The sequence below is a fragment of the Ranitomeya variabilis genome, chromosome 4 (genome assembly GCF_051348905.1).
Source record: "Ranitomeya variabilis isolate aRanVar5 chromosome 4, aRanVar5.hap1, whole genome shotgun sequence".
In the NCBI taxonomy this organism is placed as follows: domain Eukaryota; kingdom Metazoa; phylum Chordata; class Amphibia; order Anura; family Dendrobatidae; genus Ranitomeya; species Ranitomeya variabilis.
This window is the reverse complement of record NC_135235.1, coordinates 396,880,087-396,902,645: the sequence shown is the minus strand read 5'-3', so window position 1 is coordinate 396,902,645 and position 22,559 is coordinate 396,880,087. Positions and strand designations below refer to the sequence as shown.

Below are 22,559 nucleotides of genomic sequence, written 5' to 3'. Positions count from 1 at the left end.
TCTGAGGATGGAACGCAGACGAAAAAGACAAATCAATGCCCATCCTAGCACAGAATGCCCGCCAAAATCTAGACACGAACTGGGTCCCCCTGTCAGAAACGATATTCTCCGGAATACCATGCAAGCGAACCACATTTTGAAAAAACAGAGGAACCAATTCGGATGAGGAAGGCAACTTAGGCAAAGGCACCAAATGAACCATCTTTGAAAAACGGTCACACACCACCCAGATGACAGACATTTTCTGAGAAGCAGGGAGATCAGAAATAAAATCCATAGAGATGTGAGTCCAAGGCCTCTTCGGAATAGGCAAAGATAACAACAATCCGCTAGCCCGAGAACAACAAGGCTTGGCCCGAGCACAAACATCACAAGACTGCACAAAAACTCGTACGTCTCGAGACAGGGAAGGCCACCAGAAGGACCTAGCCACCAAATCCCTAGTACCAAAGATTCCAGGATGACCTGCCAATGCAGAAGAATGAACCTCCGAGATGACTCTACTGGTCCAATCATCAGGAACAAACAGTCTACCAGGCGGGCAACGATCAGGTCTATCCGCCTGAAACTCCTGCAAAGCCCTTCGCAGGTCTGGGGAAACAGCAGATAATATCACCCCATCCTTAAGGATACCTGTAGGTTCAGAATCACCAGGGGAATCAGGCTCAAAACTCCTAGAAAGGGCATCTGCCTTCACATTTTTAGAACCTGGTAGGTATGAGACCACAAAATTAAACCGAGAGAAAAACAACGACCAGCGCGCCTGTCTAGGATTCAGGCGCTTGGCAGACTCAAGATAAATCAGATTCTTGTGATCGGTCAATACCACCACCTGATGTCTAGCCCCCTCAAGCCAATGCCACTCCTCAAAAGCCCACTTCATAGCCAAAAGCTCCCGATTACCAATATCATAGTTTCGCTCGGCGGGCGAAAATTTTCGAGAAAAGAACGCACAAGGTCTCATCACGGAGCAGTCGGAACTTTTCTGCGACAAAACCGCCCCAGCTCCGATCTCGGAAGCGTCGACCTCAACCTGAAAAGGAAGAGCAACATCAGGCTGACGCAACACAGGGGCAGAAGAAAAGCGGCGCTTAAGCTCCCGAAAAGCCTCCACAGCAGCAGGGGACCAATCAGCAACATCAGCACCCTTTTTGGTCAAATCAGTCAAAGGTTTAGCAACATCCGAAAAACCAGTTATAAATCGACGATAAAAATTAGCAAAGCCCAAGAATTTCTGAAGGCTCTTAAGAGAAGTAGGTTGCGTCCAATCACAAATAGCCCGAACCTTGACAGGATCCATCTCAATGGAAGAAGGGGAAAAAATGTACCCCAAAAAAGAGATCTTTTGAACCCCAAAAATACACTTAGAACCCTTCACACACAAGGAATTAGCCCGCAAAACCTGAAAAACCCTCCTGACTTGTTGGACATGAGAGTCCCAGTCATCCGAAAAAATCAAAATATCATCCAGATACACAATCATAAATTTATCCAAATATTCACGGAAAATGTTATGCATAAAGGACTGAAAGACTGAAGGGGCATTTGAAAGACCAAAAGGCATTACCAAATACTCAAAATGGCCCTCGGGCGTATTAAATGCGGTTTTCCACTCATCCCCCTGCTTAATTCGCACCCAATTATACGCACCGCGAAGATCAATCTTAGAGAACCACTTAGCCCCCTTTATTCGAGCAAACAAATCCGTCAGCAGTGGCAAAGGATACTGATATTTGACTGTAATTTTATTCAAGAGTCGATAATCAATACACGGCCTCAAAGAGCCATCTTTTTTAGACACAAAGAAAAAAACGGCTCCTAAGGGAGATGAAGAAGGACGAATATGTCCCTTTTCCAGAGACTCCTTAATATACTCTCGCATAGCAACATGTTCAGGTACGGATAAATTAAACAAACGACCCTTTGGAAATTTACTGCCTGGAATCAGATCTATGGTACAATCGCAATCTCTGTGAGGAGGGAGTGAACCAAGCTTAGGCTCCTCAAAAACATCACGATAATCAGACAAAAATGCCGGAATCTCAGAGGGAATAGATGATGAAATGGAAACCAAAGGTACGTCCCATGAGCCCCCCGACATCCCCAGCTTAACACAGACATTGCTTTCCAGTCAAGGACTGGATTATGAGATTGTAACCATGGCAATCCAAGCACCAAAACATCATGTAGATTGTACAGCACAAGGAAGCGAATCACCTCCTGATGGTCTGGAGTCATACGCATAGTCACTTGTGTCCAGTATTGTGGTTTATTACTAGCCAATGACGTAGAATCAATACCCTTCAGAGGTATAGGGACTTCCAGAGGATCTAGATTAAACCCACAGCGCCTGGCAAAGGACCAATCCATAAGACTCAAAGCGGCGCCAGAGTCGACATAGGCGTCCGCGGTAATTGACGATAATGAACAAATCAAGGTCACAGATAGAATAAACTTAGACTGTAAAGTGCCAATTGAAACAGACTTATCAACCTTCTTTGTGCGTCTAGAGCATGCTGATATAACATGAGTTGAATCACCACAATAGAAGCACAACCCATTTTTTCGCCTAAAATTCTGCCGTTCACTTCTGGACAGAATTCTATCACATTGCATATTCTCTGGCGCCTTCTCAGAAGACACCGCCAAATGGTGCACAGTTTTACGCTCCCGCAAACGCCGATCAATCTGAATAGCCATTGTCATGGACTCATTCAGACCTGTAGGCGCAGGGAACCCCACCATAACATCCTTAATGGCATCAGAGAGACCCTCTCTGAAATTCGCCGCCAAAGCGCACTCATTCCACTGAGTAAGCACAGACCATTTACGAAATTTTTGGCAGTATATTTCAGCTTCATCTTGCCCTTGAGACAGGGCCATCAAGGCTTTTTCAGCCTGAATCTCTAAATTAGGTTCCTCATAAAGCGACCCCAAAGCCAGAAAAAACGCATCCACATTGAGCAACGCAGGATCCCCTGGTGCCAATGCAAAAGCCCAATCTTGAGGGTCACCTCGCAGCAAGGAAATTACAATCTTAACCTGCTGTGCGGGATCTCCAGCGGAGCGAGGTCTCAGAGAAAGAAATAATTTACAGTTATATTTGAAATTCAAAAAACGAGATCTATCTCCGGAGAAAAATTCTGGTATAGGAATTCTAGGTTCAGATATAGGAGCATGTATAACAAAATCCTGTAAATCTTGAACTTTTGTGGCAAGATTATTCAAACCTATAGCCAAACTCTGAGGATCCATTTTAAGCAGGTGAGATCAGAGCCATTCAAGGGTTAGAAGGAGAGGGAGACAAAGACTGCAATTAGAGCTGAAATGCAACTGATTCAACTATAGAGCAAACACAGAGGGAAAAAAAATAAAAAAATTTGCAGACTTCTTTTTCTCTCCTTTCTTCTGCCAACAGTTTTAACACGTGGCCGGCCATACTGTCATGGCTCCCAATGGCAGGGGAACGTCAGGACACATAAATAACGAACGAGCTCTTGGGTGATGGAATCTCGAGCTGACCGTGAGCTAAACCTACCACACAACTAATAGTGGCCGGGGGGCGTGCCTACGTTTTGTCCCTAGACGTCTCTCGCCAACCAGAGAACTAACTTACCCTAGTAGAGGAAAAAACAGACCTGGCTTACCTCTAGGGAAATTCCCCCAAAAAGGAGACAGAAGCCCCCCACATATATTGACGGTGAGTTCAGAGGAAAAGACATACGCAGTATGAAAGTAGGTTCAGCAAAGCGAGGTCCGCTTACTAGATAGTAGAAAGATACAAAAGGGAACTGCACGGTCAGCTGAAAACTAGGGTTGAGCGACTTTCATTTTTTTAAGATCGAGTAGGGTTTTGGGAAACCCGATTTTGTCCAGAGTCGAGTCGAGTGCAGTCGGCCGATTATCGCTAAAAGTCGGGGATCGACCGAAACACGAAACCCAATGCAAGTCAATGGGGAAGCATAGTCGGCAGTGAGTGGAGGCCAGGAAAACACCTACAGTGCCCATTTTAATGCCAAAAACATCCATTCTTGTTTCTGAAGCTTGCCAATCTTAATTAACTGTATAATAATAGTTGGGCATAGGGAATTGGGGGAAAGTTGTGGGGGGAGTAGGGCTGGCTCAAGTTTTTCGTGGGCCCAGGAAATGCGGACTACGTCACGGCGGTGTTGCAGGGAAAGGTAAGTATTTAAAAGTTGCAAGTGCTGTGATCCTGAGCAAGCAGGGGGGGGCCCACTCGTTCGCATTGCCACTGGCACAGGGCCCCTCAAAGTACGGCGGTGTGTTTGCATGGCGGGGGCGCCTCCCACCAGCAGCGACACTTTTGCGTACTCTGAGGGGCCCTGTGCCAGTGACGTCGCCAACGAGTATGCCCCCCCACCTGATGAAGGAACCTGCACTTTCATCTGCACCTTCCTCTTTGTCCCTGTGTAAGGTGGTATAACATGCGGGAAGGGGAACCTTACTTTCAGCAGGGTCAGATTCTGGCTGTGTAGAGTACAAGGGGAATGTAGTGGTCTAGGTCAATGTACCAGCAGACTCATTTAGCAGTGGCTGGGCAATGGGCAGGATGAGGAGGAAACAGATATAGGGCCAAAGAATAAAGTAGGCTACATGCAGTTCAAAATTGGTAACAGGACTAAACAGGCGGCATTGCTTTGTTCAGTGGAGTAGCAAACCCAAGAGCAGCAGACACTGTTTCAAGGGCCTAACCACACTAGTAGGCCAAATGCAGTTTAATATCTGATAGTATAGGGCGAAAGCCAGAATGTGGAAGCTCAGCTTTGTTCAGTTGAGGACAACACCAGGGAGGGGCAGACACCTTTAGTAGGCCGGAAAAGCCTATTGCATTTTTTAAAATGGTAATTTGGAGCAGAAGGTTGAAGCTCAGCTTTATTTAGTTGAGGGCAACACCAGGGAGGGGCAGAAGCCGTTAGTAGGCCCTAACCACCATTTTTTTTTTTTAAAACCACTTAATGAGAGCCGGAAGGTTGAAGCTCAGCTTTATTTAGTTGAGGACAACACCAGGCAGGGGCACACAGACAGACACCTTTAGTAGGCCGGAAAAGCCTATTGCATTTTTTAAAATGGTAATTTGGAGCAGAAGGTTGAAGCTCAGCTTTATTTAGTTGAGGACAACACCAGGCAGGGGCACACAGACAGACACCTTTAGTAGGCCGGAAAAGCCTATTGCATTTTTTAAAATGGTAATTTGGAGCAGAAGGTTGAAGCTCAGCTTTATTTAGTTGAGGACAACACCAGGCAGGGGCACACAGACAGACACCTTTAGTAGGCCGGAAAAGCCTATTGCATTTTTTAAAATGGTAATTTGGAGCAGAAGGTTGAAGCTCAGCTTTATTTAGTTGAGGGCAACACCAGGGAGGGGCAGAAGCCGTTAGTAGGCCCTAACCACCATTTTTTTTTTTTAAAACCACTTAATGAGAGCCGGAAGGTTGAAGCTCAGCTTTATTTAGTTGAGGACAACACCAGGCAGGGGCACACAGACAGACACCTTTAGTAGGCCGGAAAAGCCTATTGCATTTTTTAAAATGGTAATTTGGAGCAGAAGGTTGAAGCTCAGCTTTATTTAGTTGAGGGCAACACCAGGGAGGGGCAGAAGCCGTTAGTAGGCCCTAACCACCCTTTTTTTTTAAAAAAACCACTTAATGAGAGCCGGAAGGTTGAAGCTCAGCTTTATTTAGTTGAGGACAACACCAGGCAGGGGCACACAGACAGACACCTTTAGTAGGCCGGAAAAGCCTATTGCATTTTTTAAAATGGTAATTTGGAGCAGAAGGTTGAAGCTCAGCTTTATTTAGTTGAGGACAACACCAGGCAGGGGCACACAGACAGACACCTTTAGTAGGCCGGAAAAGCCTATTGCATTTTTTAAAATGGTAATTTGGAGCAGAAGGTTGAAGCTCAGCTTTATTTAGTTGAGGACAACACCAGGCAGGGGCACACAGACAGACACCTTTAGTAGGCCGGAAAAGCCTATTGCATTTTTTAAAATGGTAATTTGGAGCAGAAGGTTGAAGCTCAGCTTTATTTAGTTGAGGGCAACACCAGGGAGGGGCAGAAGCCGTTAGTAGGCCCTAACCACCCTTTTTTTTTTAAAAAACCACTTAATGAGAGCCGGAAGGTTGAAGCTCAGCTTTATTTAGTTGAGGACAACACCAGGCAGGGGCACACAGACAGACACCTTTAGTAGGCCGGAAAAGCCTATTGCATTTTTTAAAATGGTAATTTGGAGCAGAAGGTTGAAGCTCAGCTTTATTTAGTTGAGGGCAACACCAGGGAGGGGCAGAAGCCGTTAGTAGGCCCTAACCACCCTTTTTTTTTTAAAAAACCACTTAATGAGAGCCGGAAGGTTGAAGCTCAGCTTTATTTAGTTGAGGACAACACCAGGCAGGGGCACACAGACAGACACCTTTAGTAGGCCGGAAAAGCCTATTGCATTTTTTAAAATGGTAATTTGGAGCAGAAGGTTGAAGCTCAGCTTTATTTAGTTGAGGACAACACCAGGCAGGGGCACACAGACAGACACCTTTAGTAGGCCGGAAAAGCCTATTGCATTTTTTAAAATGGTAATTTGGAGCAGAAGGTTGAAGCTCAGCTTTATTTAGTTGAGGACAACACCAGGCAGGGGCACACAGACAGACACCTTTAGTAGGCCGGAAAAGCCTATTGCATTTTTTAAAATGGTAATTTGGAGCAGAAGGTTGAAGCTCAGCTTTATTTAGTTGAGGACAACACCAGGCAGGGGCACACAGACAGACACCTTTAGTAGGCCGGAAAAGCCTATTGCATTTTTTAAAATGGTAATTTGGAGCAGAAGGTTGAAGCTCAGCTTTATTTAGTTGAGGGCAACACCAGGCAGGGGCACACAGACAGACACCTTTAGTAGGCCGGAAAAGCCTATTGCATTTTTTAAAATGGTAATTTGGAGCAGAAGGTTGAAGCTCAGCTTTATTTAGTTGAGGGCAACACCAGGGAGGGGCAGAAGCCGTTAGTAGGCCCTAACCACCATTTTTTTTTTTTAAAACCACTTAATGAGAGCCGGAAGGTTGAAGCTCAGCTTTATTTAGTTGAGGGCAACACCAGGGAGGGGCAGAAGCCGTTAGTAGGCCCTAACCAAAGTTGAAGGCCAAATGCAGTTTAATTTCTGATACTATAGGCCGAAAGCCAGAAGGTGGAAGCTCCGATTTAGACAGTGGAGGACAATTTGAATTAGGGACTGCAGACAGACTTAGTAGGCTGTCCCCTGTGGACCATGCATCCACCACATTAACCCATTGCGCCGTAATGGACACGTAATCTTCCGTGGCCATGCCTACAGGTCCATGCGTCTGTTGTCAGGTGCACCTTTGTACTCACAGATTGCCAGAGTGCATGGACAATGCGGTCTTCTACATGCTGGTGGAGGGTTGGGATGGCTTTTCTCGCAAAAGAAGTGTCGACTGGTTAGCTTGTAGCGTGGTACAGCGTAGTCCATCATGGCCTTATTAATAGTAAATAACATATATAACTAGGCTCTATGAACTTTTAAATAGGTTCCAGGGGTACACGGGCAGCATTGGTGTGGTCAGTGGAGGAGTATTGCAAGTAGGGGCTGCAGACAGGCTATCAAAGGCCTAAAATAACAAACAGTAGGCAGTCATGGCAGTTTTACATCGGTTACATGGATACACAGGCAGGCACTCCAGGCAGCATTGTGGTCAGTGGAGGAGTATTGCAAGTAGGGGCCGCAGACAGGCTATCAAAGGCCTAAAATAACAAACAATAGGCTCATTGCAGTTTTACAGCGGTTACATGGATAGACGGGCAGGCAGCTTGGTGGTGAGTGGAGGAGTATTTAAAGTAGGGACCGCAGACAGGCTATCAAAGGCCTAACATAACAAACAATAGGCTCATGGCAGTTTTACAGCGGTTACATGGATACACGGGCAGGCAGCTTGGTGGTCAGTGGAGGAGTATTTAAAGTAGGGACCGCAGACAGGCTTCAAAGGCCTAACATAAGAAAATGGGCTGGCTGTAGGCACTTTATAATTGGTTCCAGGGGTACACGGGCAGCAGTGGTCTGGTCAGTGGAGGACTAGTGGAAGGAGGGACCGCAGACAGGCTTCAAAGGCCTAACATAAGAAAATGGGCTGGCTGTAGGCACTTTATAATTGGTTCCAGGGGTACACGGGCAGCAGTGATCTGGTCAGTGGAGGACTAGTGGAAGGAGGGACCGCAGACAGGCTTCAAAGGCCTAAAATAACAAACAATAGGCTCATGGCAGTTTCACAGCGGTTACATGGATACACGGGCAGGCAGCTTGGTGGTCAGTGGAGGAGTATTTAAAGTAGGGACCGCAGACAGGCTTCAAAGGCCTAACATAAGAAAATGGGCTGGCTGTAGGCACTTTATAATTGGTTCCAGGGGTACACGGGCAGCAGTGGTCTGGCCAGTGGAGGACTAGTGGAAGGAGGGACCGCAGACAGGCTTCAAAGGCCTAACATAAAAAAATGGGCTGGCTGTAGGCACTTTATAATTGGTTCCAGGGGTACACGGGCAGCAGTGGTCTGGTCAGTGGAGGACTAGTGGAAGGAGGGACCGCAGACAGGCTTCAAAGGCCTAAAATAACAAACAATAGGCTCATGGCAGTTTTACAGCGGTTACATGGATACACGGGCAGGCAGCTTGGTGGTCAGTGGAGGAGTATTTAAAGTAGGGACCGCAGACAGGCTTCAAAGGCCTAACATAAGAAAATGGGCTGGCTGTAGGCACTTTATAATTGGTTCCAGGGGTACACGGGCAGCAGTGGTCTGGTCAGTGGAGGACTAGTGGAAGGAGGGACCGCAGACAGGCTTCAAAGGCCTAAAATAACAAACAATAGGCTCATGGCAGTTTTACAGCGGTTACATGGATACACGGGCAGCTTGGTGGTGAGTGGAGGAGTAGTGCAAGGAGTGTCTGTCCCAGTACTCCCAAAATATAAATAGATGTTAATGTCTCGCAAAACAACCAAAACAAAAAAAAAGGTGGCATACTTAGGTACAGGGGTGGGCTCATCTGCTGAGTTTCTGACATAGTAATTTGGCAGTAACTATTTAATGGTGCCAATATAGGACACAGACACAGACTACTTTAAGTTGCATCGTAGATGTCTACAAATTTGTATTGTCAGTGCCAGACATTGAATGATGTCAGCGAATAGACTAAAGATTGGTGGAGCTGTGCGACATAATTTTGCATGTGGTAGAGCACATTTTGAGCTGGGGTAGGGGGGAACTCTCTAGAGGCCGGCGGGACCGCCCCAGGGCCCCTCATGTTACAACGGTGTGTCTGACGTTGGGTGTGCACCACCACCGCCAGAGACACTACATTGTACTATGAGGGACCCAGTAGCAATGCCGTCAACCAAAAGCGAGCACACCCACCTCTTCAGACAAACAGCAGTCTCACGGGTGCTTGCGCCAAGTCGCGATACCACGGCCCCGTGTGGGGAGTTTGGCCATTTAGGGAGGTGTAAACATGTCGTATGCTGTACAATCAGCTGCAGCAAATTAGACATTAGAAAAGTAATTCACAGGCAAGAGCCTTTCATAGGAAAGCTAGGTGTCGGCCGGGCAAGGTGGGGCAAAAGATTTTGAAATCCAGTTGTGGTTCATTTTAATGAATGTTAGATCGTCAACATTTTGGGTAGCCAGACGAGTCCTTTTTTCGGTTAATATTGAACCTGCAGCACTGAATACTCTTTCTGATAGGACACTTGCTGCCGGGCAAGCAAGCTCCTGCAATGCATATTCTGCCAATTCTGGCCAGGTGTCTAATTTGGAGGCCCAGTAATCAAATGGGAATGACGGTTGAGGGAGAACATCGATAAGGGATGAAAAATAGTTAGTAACCATACTGGACAAATGTTGTCTCCTGTCACTTTCAATTGATGCAGCAGTACCTGTCCTGTCTGCGGTCATAGCAAAATCACTCCACAACCTGGTCAGAAAACCCCTCTGTCCAACGCCACTTCTGATGTGTGCACCCCTAACACTCCTAGTCTGCTGCCCCCTGGAGCTCGTGTGAGAACGATCACGTGCGCTGTGTGCTGGGAATGCCTGAAGCAAACGGTCAACAAGAGTTGATTGTTTGGTTGCTAATATTAGTTCCAAGTTCTCATGTGGCATAATATTTTGCAATTTGCCTTTATAGCGTGGATCAAGGAGGCAGGCCAACCAGTAATCGTCATCGTTCATCATTTTCGTAATGCGTGTGTCCCTTTTTAGGATACGTAAGGCATAATCCGCCATGTGGGCCAAAGTTCCAGTTGTCAAATCTCCGGTTGTGATTGGTTGAGGGGCAGTTGCAGGCAAATCTACGTCACTTGTGTCCCTCAAAAAACCAGAACCCGGCCGTGACACGCAACCAATTTCCTGTGCCCCCGGGAAAGGTTCGGCATTAAAAATATACTCATCCCCATCATCCTCCTCGTCCTCCACCTCCTCTTCGCCCGCTACCTCGTCCTGTACACTGCCCTGACCAGACAATGGCTGACTGTCATCAAGGCTTTCCTCTTCCTCTGGTGCAGACGCCTGCTCCTTTATGTGCGTCAAACTTTGCATCAGCAGACGCATTAGGGGGATGCTCATGCTTATTACGGCGTTGTCTGCACTAACCAGCCGTGTGCATTCCTCAAAACACTGAAGGACTTGACACATGTCTTGTATCTTAGACCACTGCACACCTGACAACTCCATGTCTGCCATCCTACTGCCTGCCCGTGTATCCTCCCACAAATAAATAACAGCACGCCTCTGTTCGCACAGTCTCTGAAGCATGTGCAGTGTTGAGTTCCACCTTGTTGCAACGTCTATGATTAGGCGATGCTGGGGAAGGTTCAAAGACCGCTGATAGGTCTGCATACGGCTGGCGTGTACAGGCGAACGTCGGATATGTGAGCAAAGTGCACGCACTTTGAGGAGCAGGTCGGAGAACCCAGGATAAGTTTTCAATAAGCACTGCACCACCAGGTTTAAGGTGTGAGCCAGGCAAGGAATGTGTTTCAGTTGGGAAAGGGAGATGGCAGCCATGAAATTCCTTCCGTTATCACTCACTACCTTGCCTGCCTCAAGATCTACTGTGCCCAGCCACGACTGTGTTTCTTGTTGCAAGAACTCGGACAGAACTTCCGCGGTGTGTCTGTTGTCGCCCAAGCACTTCATAGCCAATACAGCCTGCTGACGCTTGGCAGTAGCTGGCCCATAATGGGACAACTGGTGTGCAACAGTGTCATCTGCCGATGGAGTGGTTGGCAGACTGCGTTCTGTGGAAGAGCTGTAGCTTCTGCAGGAGGACGAGGAGGAGGAGGAGGAGGGGGTGCGAACGCCTACAGCCAACTGTTTCCTAGACCGTGGGCTAGGCACAACTGTCCCTAAATTGATGTCGCCTGTGGACCCTGCATCCACCACATTCACCCAGTGTGCCGTGATGGACACATAACGTCCCTGGCCATGCCTACTGGTCCATGCATCTGTAGTCAGGTGCACCTTTGTACTCACAGATTGCCTGAGTGCATGGACGATGCGCTGTTTAACATGCTGGTGCAGGGCTGGGATGGCTTTTCTGGAAAAAAAGTGTCGACTGGGTAGCTCGTATCGTGGTTCAGCGTACTCCATCAGGGCTTTGAAAGCTTCGCTTTCAACTAACCGGTAGGGCATCATCTCTAACGAGATTAGTCTAGCTATGTGGGCGTTAAAACACTGTGTACGCGGATGCGAGGATAAGTACTTCCTTTTTCTAACCAGAGTCTCATGTAGGGTGAGCTGGACTGGAGAGCTGGAGATCGTGGAACTTTCGGGTGTGCCGGTGTACATGGCAGACTGAGAGACGGTTGGAGACGGTATTGTTTCCGCCGGTGCCCTAGATGCAATATTTCCTCCTACAAAACTGGTGGTTCCCTGACCCTGACTGCTTTTGGCTGGCAAAGAAACCTGCACAGATACTGCCGGTGGTGCGGAAAATGGTGGCCTTACAGTGACGGAAGGGATGTTGCGTTGCTGACTAGCTTCATTGGCCGAGGGTGCTACAACCTTGAGGGACGTTTGGTAGTTAGTCCAGGCTTGAAAATGCATGGTGGTTAAGTGTCTATGCATGCAACTAGTATTTAGACTTTTCAGATTCTGACCTCTGCTTAAGCTAGTTGAACATTTTTGACAGATGACTTTGCGCTGATCAGTTGGATGTTGTTTAAAAAAATGCCAGACTGCACTCTTCCTAGACTCGGATCCCTTTTCAGGGATTGCAGACTGAGCTTTAACCGGATGGCAACGCTGTGCTCCAACAGGTTTTGGCTTTGACACGCGTTTTGGGCCAGATACGGGCCCGGCAGATGGAACCTGTTGCGATGTTGATGCCTGCTGCGGCCCCTCCTCCACCTCCGCTTCTGAACTACTGCCGCCTGCACCCTGTTCCCCCAATGGCTGCCAATCGGGGTCAATAACTGGGTCATCTATTACCTCCTCTTCGAGCTCGTGTGCAACTTCGTCTGTGTCACTGTGTCGGTCGGTGGTATAGCGTTCGTGGCGGGGCAACATAGTCTCATCAGGGTCTGATTGTGGATCTGTACCCTGAGAGGGCAATGTGGTGGTCTGAGTCAAAGGAGCAGCATAGTACTCTGGCTGTGGCTGTGCATCAGTGCACTCCATGTCAGAATATACTTGTAATGGGCATGGCCTGTTAAATGTTTCACTTTCTAAGCCAGGGACGGTATGTGTAAAGAGCTCCATGGAGTGACCCGTTGTGTCGCCTGCTGCATCCTTCTCTCTTGTTGTAGTTTTTGCTGAGGAGGACAAGGAAGCGACTTGTCCCTGACCGTGAACATCCACAAGCGACGCGCTGCTTTTACATTTACCAGTTTCGGAAGAGGAGGCAAAAGAGCTAGAGGCTGAGTCTGCAATGTAAGCCAAAACTTGCTGTTGCTGCTCCGCCTTTAAAAGCGGTTTTCCTACTCCCAGAAAAGAGAGCGTTCGAGGCCTTGTGTAGCCTGACGACGAAACTGGCTCCACAGCTCCAGACTTAGGTGGAATATTTTTATCCCCACGACCACCTGATGCTCCACTACCACTACCATCATTACCAGCTGACAATGAACGCCCACGACGACCTCTTGCACCAGACTTCCTCATTGTTTTAAAATCTTAACCAAAGTAACTTTATTTGTTGCTGTCAAACAACTTACACGGTGAGCTATAACTTCAGTATGATTTCAATATCCCTTAACAGGTTGGTGAGACCACAAGGAAAATCAGGCACAATGTTACACACTCTGTTTTCTGTGGCACAAAATCACAGAGATGACACACACGCAGGACTGTCACTCAAGCACTAATGTCAATATTAATCTCCCACCTAATTTATTTATTTTTTTTTCTCAGGGAGACTTTAGAAACCAAATAATATTAAAAAAAAAAAAAAAAAAAAAAGGCTTTCTATGGCCCACAATTAGAGAGAGAGAGGTGGCACACCCAGGAGTCAAGACTGGCGCACAAGCTGAAAGGGCAATATTACTCTCCCACTGTTTTTTTAAGTTTTTTTTTTATTTCAGGGAGACTTTAGAAACCAAATAATATAAAAAAAAAAAAAAAAAAAAAAAAAAAAAATAGGCTTTCTATAGCCCACTGAATGAGAGAGAGAGGTGGCACACCCAGGAGTCAAGACTGGCACACAAGCTGAAAGGGCAATATTACTCTCCCACTGTTTTTTTATGTTTTTTTTTTTTTTTCAGGGAGACTTTAGAAACCAAATAATAAGAAAAAAAATAAATAAATAAATAGGCTTTCTATAGCCCACTGAATGAGAGATAGCACACACAGCAGTGGCACACAAGCCCTGACTGAGGCCAATATTTTTCTCCCACTGATTGATGTAGTGTTTTTGTGTTGAGGTAGATTTTAGAACACAAATCAAGGAAAAAAAAAATGCTTTCTATGGCCCACTGAATGAGAGGGAGAGAGGTGGCACACCCAGGAGTCAAGACTGGCACAAAAGCTGAAAGGGCAATATTACTCTCCCACTGTTTTTTTATGTATTTTTTTTTTTTCAGGGAGACTTTAGAAACCCAATAATATTTAAAAAAAAAAATAAATAGGCTTTCTATGGCCCACTGAATGAGAGGGAGAGAGGTGGCACACCCAGGAGTCAAGACTGGCACACAAGCTGAAAGGGCAATATTACTCTCCCACTGTTTTTTTATGTATTTTTTTTTTTTCAGGGAGACTTTAGAAACCCAATAATATTTAAAAAAAAAAATAAATAGGCTTTCTATGGCCCACTGAATGAGAGGGAGAGAGGTGGCACACCCAGGAGTCAAGCCTGGCACACAAGCTGAAAGGGCAATATTACTCTCCCACTGTTTTTTTATGTATTTTTTGTTTTTTAAGGGAGACTTTAGAAACCCAATAATATTTAAAAAAAAAAATAAATAGGCTTTCTATGGCCCACTGAATGAGAGGGAGAGAGGTGGCACACCCAGGAGTCAAGACTGGCACACAAGCTGAAAGGGCAATATTACTCTCCCACTGTTTTTTTATGTATTTTTTGTTTTTTAAGGGAGACTTTAGAAACCCAATAATATTTAAAAAAATAAATAAATAGGCTTTCTATGGCCCACTGAATGAGAGGGAGAGAGGTGGCACACCCAGGAGTCAAGACTGGCACACAAGCTGAAAGGGCAATATTACTCTCCCACTGTTTTTTTATGTATTTTTTTTTTTCAGGGAGACTTTAGAAACCCAATAATATTTTTAAAAAAAAATAAATAGGCTTTCTATGGCCCACTGAATGAGAGGGAGAGAGGTGGCACACCCAGGAGTCAAGCCTGGCACACAAGCTGAAAGGGCAATATTACTCTCCCACTGTTTTTTTATGTATTTTTTGTTTTTTAAGGGAGACTTTAGAAACCCAATAATATTTTTTTAAAAAAATAAATAGGCTTTCTATGGCCCACTGAATGAGAGGGAGAGAGGTGGCACACCCAGGAGTCAAGACTGGCACACAAGCTGAAAGGGCAATATTACTCTCCCACTGTTTTTTTAGGTATTTTTTTTTTTCAGGGAGACTTTAGAAACCAAATAATATTAAAAAAAAAAAAAATAGGCTTGCTATAGCCCACTGAATGAGAGATAGCACACACAGCAGTGGCACACAAGCCCTGACTGAGGCCAATATTTTTCTCCCACTGATTGATGTAGTGTTTTTGTGTTGAGGTAGAATTTAGAACACAAATCACAGAAAAAATAAATAGGCTTTCTATGGCCCACTCAGTGAGAGATGGCACACACAGGGATGGCACTGTAGCAGAAATGCCAATCTTAATCTCCCACAAAAAAAACAAAAAAAAAACAGGGACTGTCCTACAATTACTATCTCCCTGCAAAATATTTAGAATTGAGAGTCCTCAGTGGTTGATACCTTTTAATGGCTAACTGAAAAGATGGTAACAAATTGCAATTTGCAATTTGCAATTTGCAAATTGCAATTTGTTACCATCTTTTCAGTTAGCCATTAAAAGGTATCAACCACTGAGGACTCTCAATTCTAAATATTTTTATATCTACTGGCTAACACGGTACCAAGATATATTTCTTTCCTGTATCTCCCTGCAGTAATGTAAGCCAGGTATGGCAGGCAGCAATAGGAGTGGACTGATGCACAAATTAAATAAAAAGTGTGGACAAACAAAAAAGATAGCTGTGCAGAAAGGAAGGAACAAGAGGATATGTGCTTTGAAAAAAGCAGTTGGTTTCCACAGTGGCGTACACACAGCAATACAGCTATCACGGAGCCTTCTAGGGCAGCCCAATGAGCTACAGCGCTGAGGGGAAAAAAAAAAAAAATAGCTTCCACAGTCCCTGCACACCGAAGGTGGTGTTGGACAGTGGAAATCGCTGCAGCACAAGCGGTTTGGTGGTTAGTGGACCCTGCCTAACGCTCTCCCTGCTTCTGACGAAGCGGCAGCAACCTGTCCCTAAGCTCAGATCAGCAGCAGTAAGATGGCGGTCGGCGGGAACGCCCCTTTATAGCCCCTGTGACGCCGCAGACAGCAAGCCAATCACTGCAATGCCCTTCTCTAAGATGGTGGGGACCAGGATCTATGTCATCACGCTGCCCACACTCTGCGTTCACCTTCATTGGCTGAGAAATGGCGCTTTTCGCGTCATTGAAACGCGACTTTGGCGCGAAAGTCGCGTACCGCATGGCCGACAAGCACAGGGGTCGGATCGGGTTTCATGAGACGCCGACTTAGCCAAAAGTCGGCGACTTTTGAAAATGATCGACCCGTTTCGCTCAACCCTACTGAAAACCCTTTTAAAATACCATCCTGAAATTACTTTAAACTCATGTGTCAACTCATGACACCGGAGTGGTAATTTCAGCCCACAAGAGCTTCCAGCTACAGAGAAAGACTTAACTGTAAACTGGAACAAAAATGCAAACAAACTTAGGACTAAGAGTCCAACTTAGCTGATCAGTAGTCTAGGAGCAGGAACATGCAACAGAAAGGCTCTGGTTACATTGATGGCCGGCAAGGCAATGACTGAAGAGCAGGAATAAATAGCAACTCCCCACTACTGATGAAAACAGGTGCACTGAGAAAGAAAACACACCCGAGTCACCAGTACCGCAAGCCACCACCAGAAGGAGCCCAAAAGCAGATTCACAACAAATATCCAAACACAGTCTAAGCTGGACAAGAAAAAACATTGAATAGTACTGAATTGTAAAGCACACAGCATGTGTGCTGTAGAAACAAAACCAGACACTTATCTTTGCTGATTTGGCAGCAGGGCTGGAGGAACCAGACAGAGATGCAAAACCTCCAAGAACAATGGACAACTGGGCAAGGGCTAATGAATCCTGCACACCTAAATATCCCAGTCAGAGCTGCAATCAGCAGGGACACCTGCCCAGGATTGCAACCCAGGGACAACTGCATTACTACCAACAAACACTGGAGGGAACCCAAGAGCAGAATTCACAACAGAGGTGGTGGGAGAAGTCAATGATGATGGCAGTGGAAAGAACAATGATGGGGTGGTGGGGTGGAGGCAGTGATGGAGGTGGTGGTATGGGTAATGGTGGGGGTGGTGGGGGAAAACACAATGATGGTGGTGGTGGAAAAGGCAATGATGGGGATGTGGGGGAGGAGGAAATGATGGAGGTCTTGGAATGGGTAATGATGGGAGTGGTGAGGGAGAATGGGATGCAAGGGGAGGAGGACAATGAGGGGTGTGGGGGATTGGGATGAGAGAAAAGGGGATTTATAATGGATTTAGGAACAGGGGGATTTGGAGGAAGACGTTATTATTGATTATTATGGCTAGCACAGTTCCTTAGTATAAAGTATACTTACTTATTATGTATAGCACAATCCCTTAGTGTATAGTGTACTCGCTTATTATGTATAGCACCATCCCTAGTTACATAGTTTCCTCTTTTGTTATGTATAACACCATCCCTTATTATGGACCATCCTCTCTAGTTATATTTGATGCCCTCCATTATAATATAGCTTCCTCTGCTGTTATGTACAGTGCTGTCTCTTACATAGGGTATTCTTGTTATTTTGGTTATTCACAGTGCCCTCTTTTATTACATAGTCCTCTCTCTTGTTAGATATAAAATGACTACTGATGGAGGAGCCATTGACCAGACTACCAGTCCATCAGCTCCTCCTTTAGAAAAGAAGTTTTCCCATGCTCCATCAGCCATTGCGTTATACAGCAAACAAGACAGGACGGTATGTAATAAAACAACAGGGCTCCATAAAATCCAATATGTAAGGGACGGTGCTGTACATAACGAGAGGGCACTGTATAATAAGGGATGACAATATACATAATAAAGGAGACTATGTAATACATACATGTATATGTGTGTGGCTATATATATATATATATATATATATATATATATATATATATATATATATATATATATACAGTATATATATAGGTAAATAAGAAGGAAACTGCACAAAAAGAAAAACTAGGACTTTAATGCCCAGTGGCGTGGCAACGTTTCGGATAAGACAATCCTTTCTCAAGCAATGCACATGTCATCAATTAAAACATTAATTAATATACAATGTCATATATAATCTGTGAAAACAAAGTGGCCATATTATTGTGATTAAAGTGCTCAGTGCATATATAAGAAATAATTCTCGAACATTTTTTTAAAACAGTATCGTATATCATATGAAGTGCTCAGTAGTACATACATCATGTTCTTGAGCAAAACGATCACAGGTGTTGCATCCCAAAGAGATTTAGATCACACTCACATCTCCATATTCCAAAATGCATGCCGAATCCTCGATGTCCTCAGGAATCCTTTGCGCATATCTGTGATGACGCTAACATTACTCCCGCAATCCCATGTGTATTAATTAATTCTTTAATTAATGACATGTGCACCCTATATACTTGTAACATTGTTTGATTTATTGCTTGAGATAGGATCGTCTTAACCTAAACTTTGCAACGCCACTGGGCATTAAAGTCCTAGTTATTCATTTTGTGCTGTTTCCTTTTTTTTACCTATAATCTGAGGAAGCGTGCACTTGAATAAAGTATTTTCTTGGGTGCTATTACTATTTTTTCTATCTATCGATCGATCGATCGATCTATCTATCTAACTACATATATATATATATATATATATATATATATATATATATATCTTTGTCGCCTTAAAAGGAGGGTGGGGGGCAGACGCATTTCCTGCACAGGGGCCCCAAGCTGTCTGTGTCCGCCCCTGGCACAATGTATAAAGGACAAAACGTTGCACAGAAACATATTGCACACACTCAAAGGTAAGAATAAAAAAGGGCTTTATTAGACACATGAAGTGCCAAAACAAGTTAAAAGCAATAAAAAGACACACATGCAATGACCATGGACAGGGAATTATGTATAAAAAAGTTACAGACAATCACAAGCTGAAATAAGTGAGTCCCAGCTGCTTTCAAATATAGGGCTCTTAAATAGATCCTAATTAATAACTTTTAGGTTGTACTTATAAATGACATATTGATTACTTGTCAAAAATACAAAGTGCAAGTGATTCGAAGGTATTCTAATACGACAATATAAAATTATCCTGACGCAGTGAAATTGTCCTGACAAGATAAATATGGCACGTGCTTCAATCCATATAGAGTATCACAACCAAGATATCCATTTAAACATAGCAATTGTCCTCAAACAAAAGTTAGTCTATGTTCTACAATGCTTCAAATACATACATCATTTCTGTTTTTAAACATAGCAATTGATCTTTTTAAACATAGATTAAACATAGATTAGTCTAAGTGTTTTGCATCTGTATGGTAGGGAAACAAACAAAAGAATTGAATAGTGGACACTAGACATTAGAAATGAGCGAATATTTCAATGTTCGGTGCGGATTTTCAATATTTATTTGTCGAATATTCACCGAACATAACCGAACACCATTCAACTCAATGGGGTGCAAAAACAAACGCATGTTCAACATCTTCCAACGGGCCCAAAAGCTGTGGAAACACATCAAATGAGGGACAGACACCTACACTACTGCAGCTGCTTCTGCTAATGTTTTGGCATTGATGAATTGATGTGCCAGAGGTTGTAAGTCTTTGGCTGCGATGCACACAGTGTGTCTCACTGCTATCTTGGGGAAAACCTCTCATAAGGTTGTTAATTCTCCAGCATTTGCAGGTCTCGTTCAAGGGTGGGAAGCATCTGGCAACATTTGGTCTTATAATGTGGATCTAATAGAGTGGCAACCCAGTAGTCTGCACTTTTTCAAATCATACCTATACGGGGATCATGTTGCAGAGAGTGCAGCAAGAAGGCACTCATATGTTGGGCTCTTCCATGAGGTCCAAGCGCATGCTGTGTTGGTGGCTAGGTAACACTGATGCCTGTATCCTCTGTCCCCTTCCGCCAACTACGAACAACAGAGAGGAGATAATTATCCTCTTCATCTCCTGACAGTTGCTCGTCCATCTTCCTCCTCCACTTGTTCCTTGGATCTTGCACCTTCACTAACAGTTTGTCTGTTATCACCAGCCCCCCTTGATCGCAGTAATCCACCCTACCTTGGCACCCACCTGTGTGATGACAGTCTGGAACTTTGAGATAATGTTATGCCTTCTGCATCCTCCTCTGCTTCCTCCTCTTCTTCTGGGACCACCACCTCCTCCAGCAGGCTATTCAAAGTCGGCTCCAGCATATAGATGACCAGAATAATGGTGTATTAGCCGTGCCAATGCTAGCCATCTTAGTAGCCATTTTGAAACTGCAGAAAGATGCAGAGGACCTTAATCTGTGCCCACTCAGTAAACGTGAAATGCGCCACATCCGTACTGCTATATATATAGGCTATACAATATGACATACTGCATCAGAGCTCGTTGCAGCTTCCACAGTCACTGCAACATGTGCAGAGTGGAATTCCACTGTGTTGGCACATCACATATCAATCTGTTAACTGGCATGGACAAAGACTTGAGGGGTTTGAAAGGCGGAAGTGAGCACACAGCTTCCGTGGTTTCTGCATAAGCTCTCCCAGGCCAGGAAAGTAGTAGGGAGAAGCTGTACCACCAGGTTGAGGACTTGAGCCATCCAATGCACATGTGTGAGCTTGCCTCTTCGTAGAGCTGCCACAGTTTACACTTCAAATCTTTTTCCTGAAAGCAGGTTCAGCAGAGACAGCCATTGCACAAACAGCCTGGAGAGCTGTCCACAACTCTTCAGCTGTATGTATAGCAAAAACATGACAGAGGGAAGAAAATACTATAAAATAGCAAAGTTCATTGAAACATATTAGAAGGTTAAAAGGTTAGGTTAAATTCTTCTCTAATTCTTATTGGAACATATTTTTTTCATTTTTAAGGAAAGTATTTATTTGCAGAAACAAGGTACAGCAATGGGAGCGGCCTTTGCCCCCTCATATACCAATTTATTTTTGGGTATGTTGGAGAGAAAAATTTTATTTTCCTGGCCAATAGCATTTATTGAGAAGGTCCTGTTCTGGGTCCACTATATAGATGACATTTTTATGATCTGGTAGGGTACAGAACAGGACCTTCTCACTTTCCTAGAGATTTTGAATTACAATACACAAAAATCAAATTAACCTGTAAATAAAGCCAAACAATGATTGACTTTTTGGACATTCAAATTTCAGGAGGAAAAGATGGACGTTTGGAAACTAATATATTTCGAAAGACACCACTGTAAATTCCCTTCTTCACGCGGCTTCTTCACATCCACAATCCCTCATTAATGGAATACCTACTGACCAATTCCTCAGAGCTAAAATAATCTGTTCAAATGATCAAACCTTTTCAGAAAAGGCTGATTTGAAGAACAGGGCTACTCAAGAAGAAGTATTAAGAGGGGCCTGATGAAAACCAAACAAACTGATCTGTTACAGCCACAAGTAAAACCAATGAGCGAACAAAAGGTAAGATTCATCTCAACATATAGCAACAAGTGGCGTTAAATAAGGAGTGCCCTAAACAAATACTGGCCGATATTAAAAATGGATTAATCTCTGACCAAACATCTCTACACAAAAGAAAAAAGAGAGCACAAAGGTCCCAGAATAAAATAGTATCAAATTTATTCAAAAAACACTGCACTGGGTCCCTGAGTGGAGAGTATGGGTAAGGGCAGATGCTCCCTTAAAGTGATATACACCCTTTTACACATGACTTTCTGGTGTTGACTCTATCACGCATTAGGTCTTTTTGATCAATACTGTTACATACTTCATCATTAAGTGGCACTTACCTTATACTAATTGAGCATTAGACCGTGCGTGTGTTTTTGTCTCCACTCAGACTTTTACTTATATAGGGACACTCATGGTTGGGTCACACGTGCACTTTACTTTATTTGCTGCTATTTTCTGCCCTCCCTTCCACTATATTACAGGTGGACCATGGGCTTTACACTTGTGAAAATCATTATCTGGCTTTGTCTCCAATTTGATTGCTACTATTTTCTCTTATGTGTTATATATGTGTATTTTTAATAAATTTCTTACTATTTTATTCTGAGGCCTTTGTGCTTTTTTTTTCTTTTGTGTGGTTATGCTCTATGAGAGCGTCTGGGCTACTGTAGCCCCGTTATCACTTGGTATAGGGTATGACGGAATGGAACTATGGTTTCTGATCTGAGGATTGGGTTTATTATTCTGACCAAATATAAAAAAATTGACTATCACATTATCACATCCAAACATGAATAAGGTCTGAACAGGTGCTTACCTAGAGTAACCAACTCAAATACAATCAAACAAATAAGGCAGCACTCTGTAGCGCTATAACATACAAACATGAAATATGAAAACTAAATTGCATTACTGTACTAGAACTATGAAAAAATTGAGAAAGCTTAGTACATACATTGGCCAAAGCATTTCTCGTTGCCAGACCTCATTCATGTTTGGATGTGACGGTAAGTATTTTGATTTTTGTATTAGCCTTCTGACTGAGCATTCCGCCCATTGGCCTCAGCTGTCTT

The 22,559-nt window shown here is 44.3% G+C and overlaps 1 long non-coding RNA gene across 1 annotated transcript in view; it reads left to right on the top strand.

The window, feature by feature from the left end:
• LOC143764884 (uncharacterized) overlaps positions 1-22,559 on the top strand; it is a 36,304-nt gene that overhangs the window by 12,202 nt on the left and 1,543 nt on the right. The window contains exon 2 of the long non-coding RNA XR_013213290.1: positions 21,217-21,495. This is a non-coding gene — a long non-coding RNA (uncharacterized LOC143764884). The remainder of the gene's footprint in view (positions 1-21,216; positions 21,496-22,559) is intronic.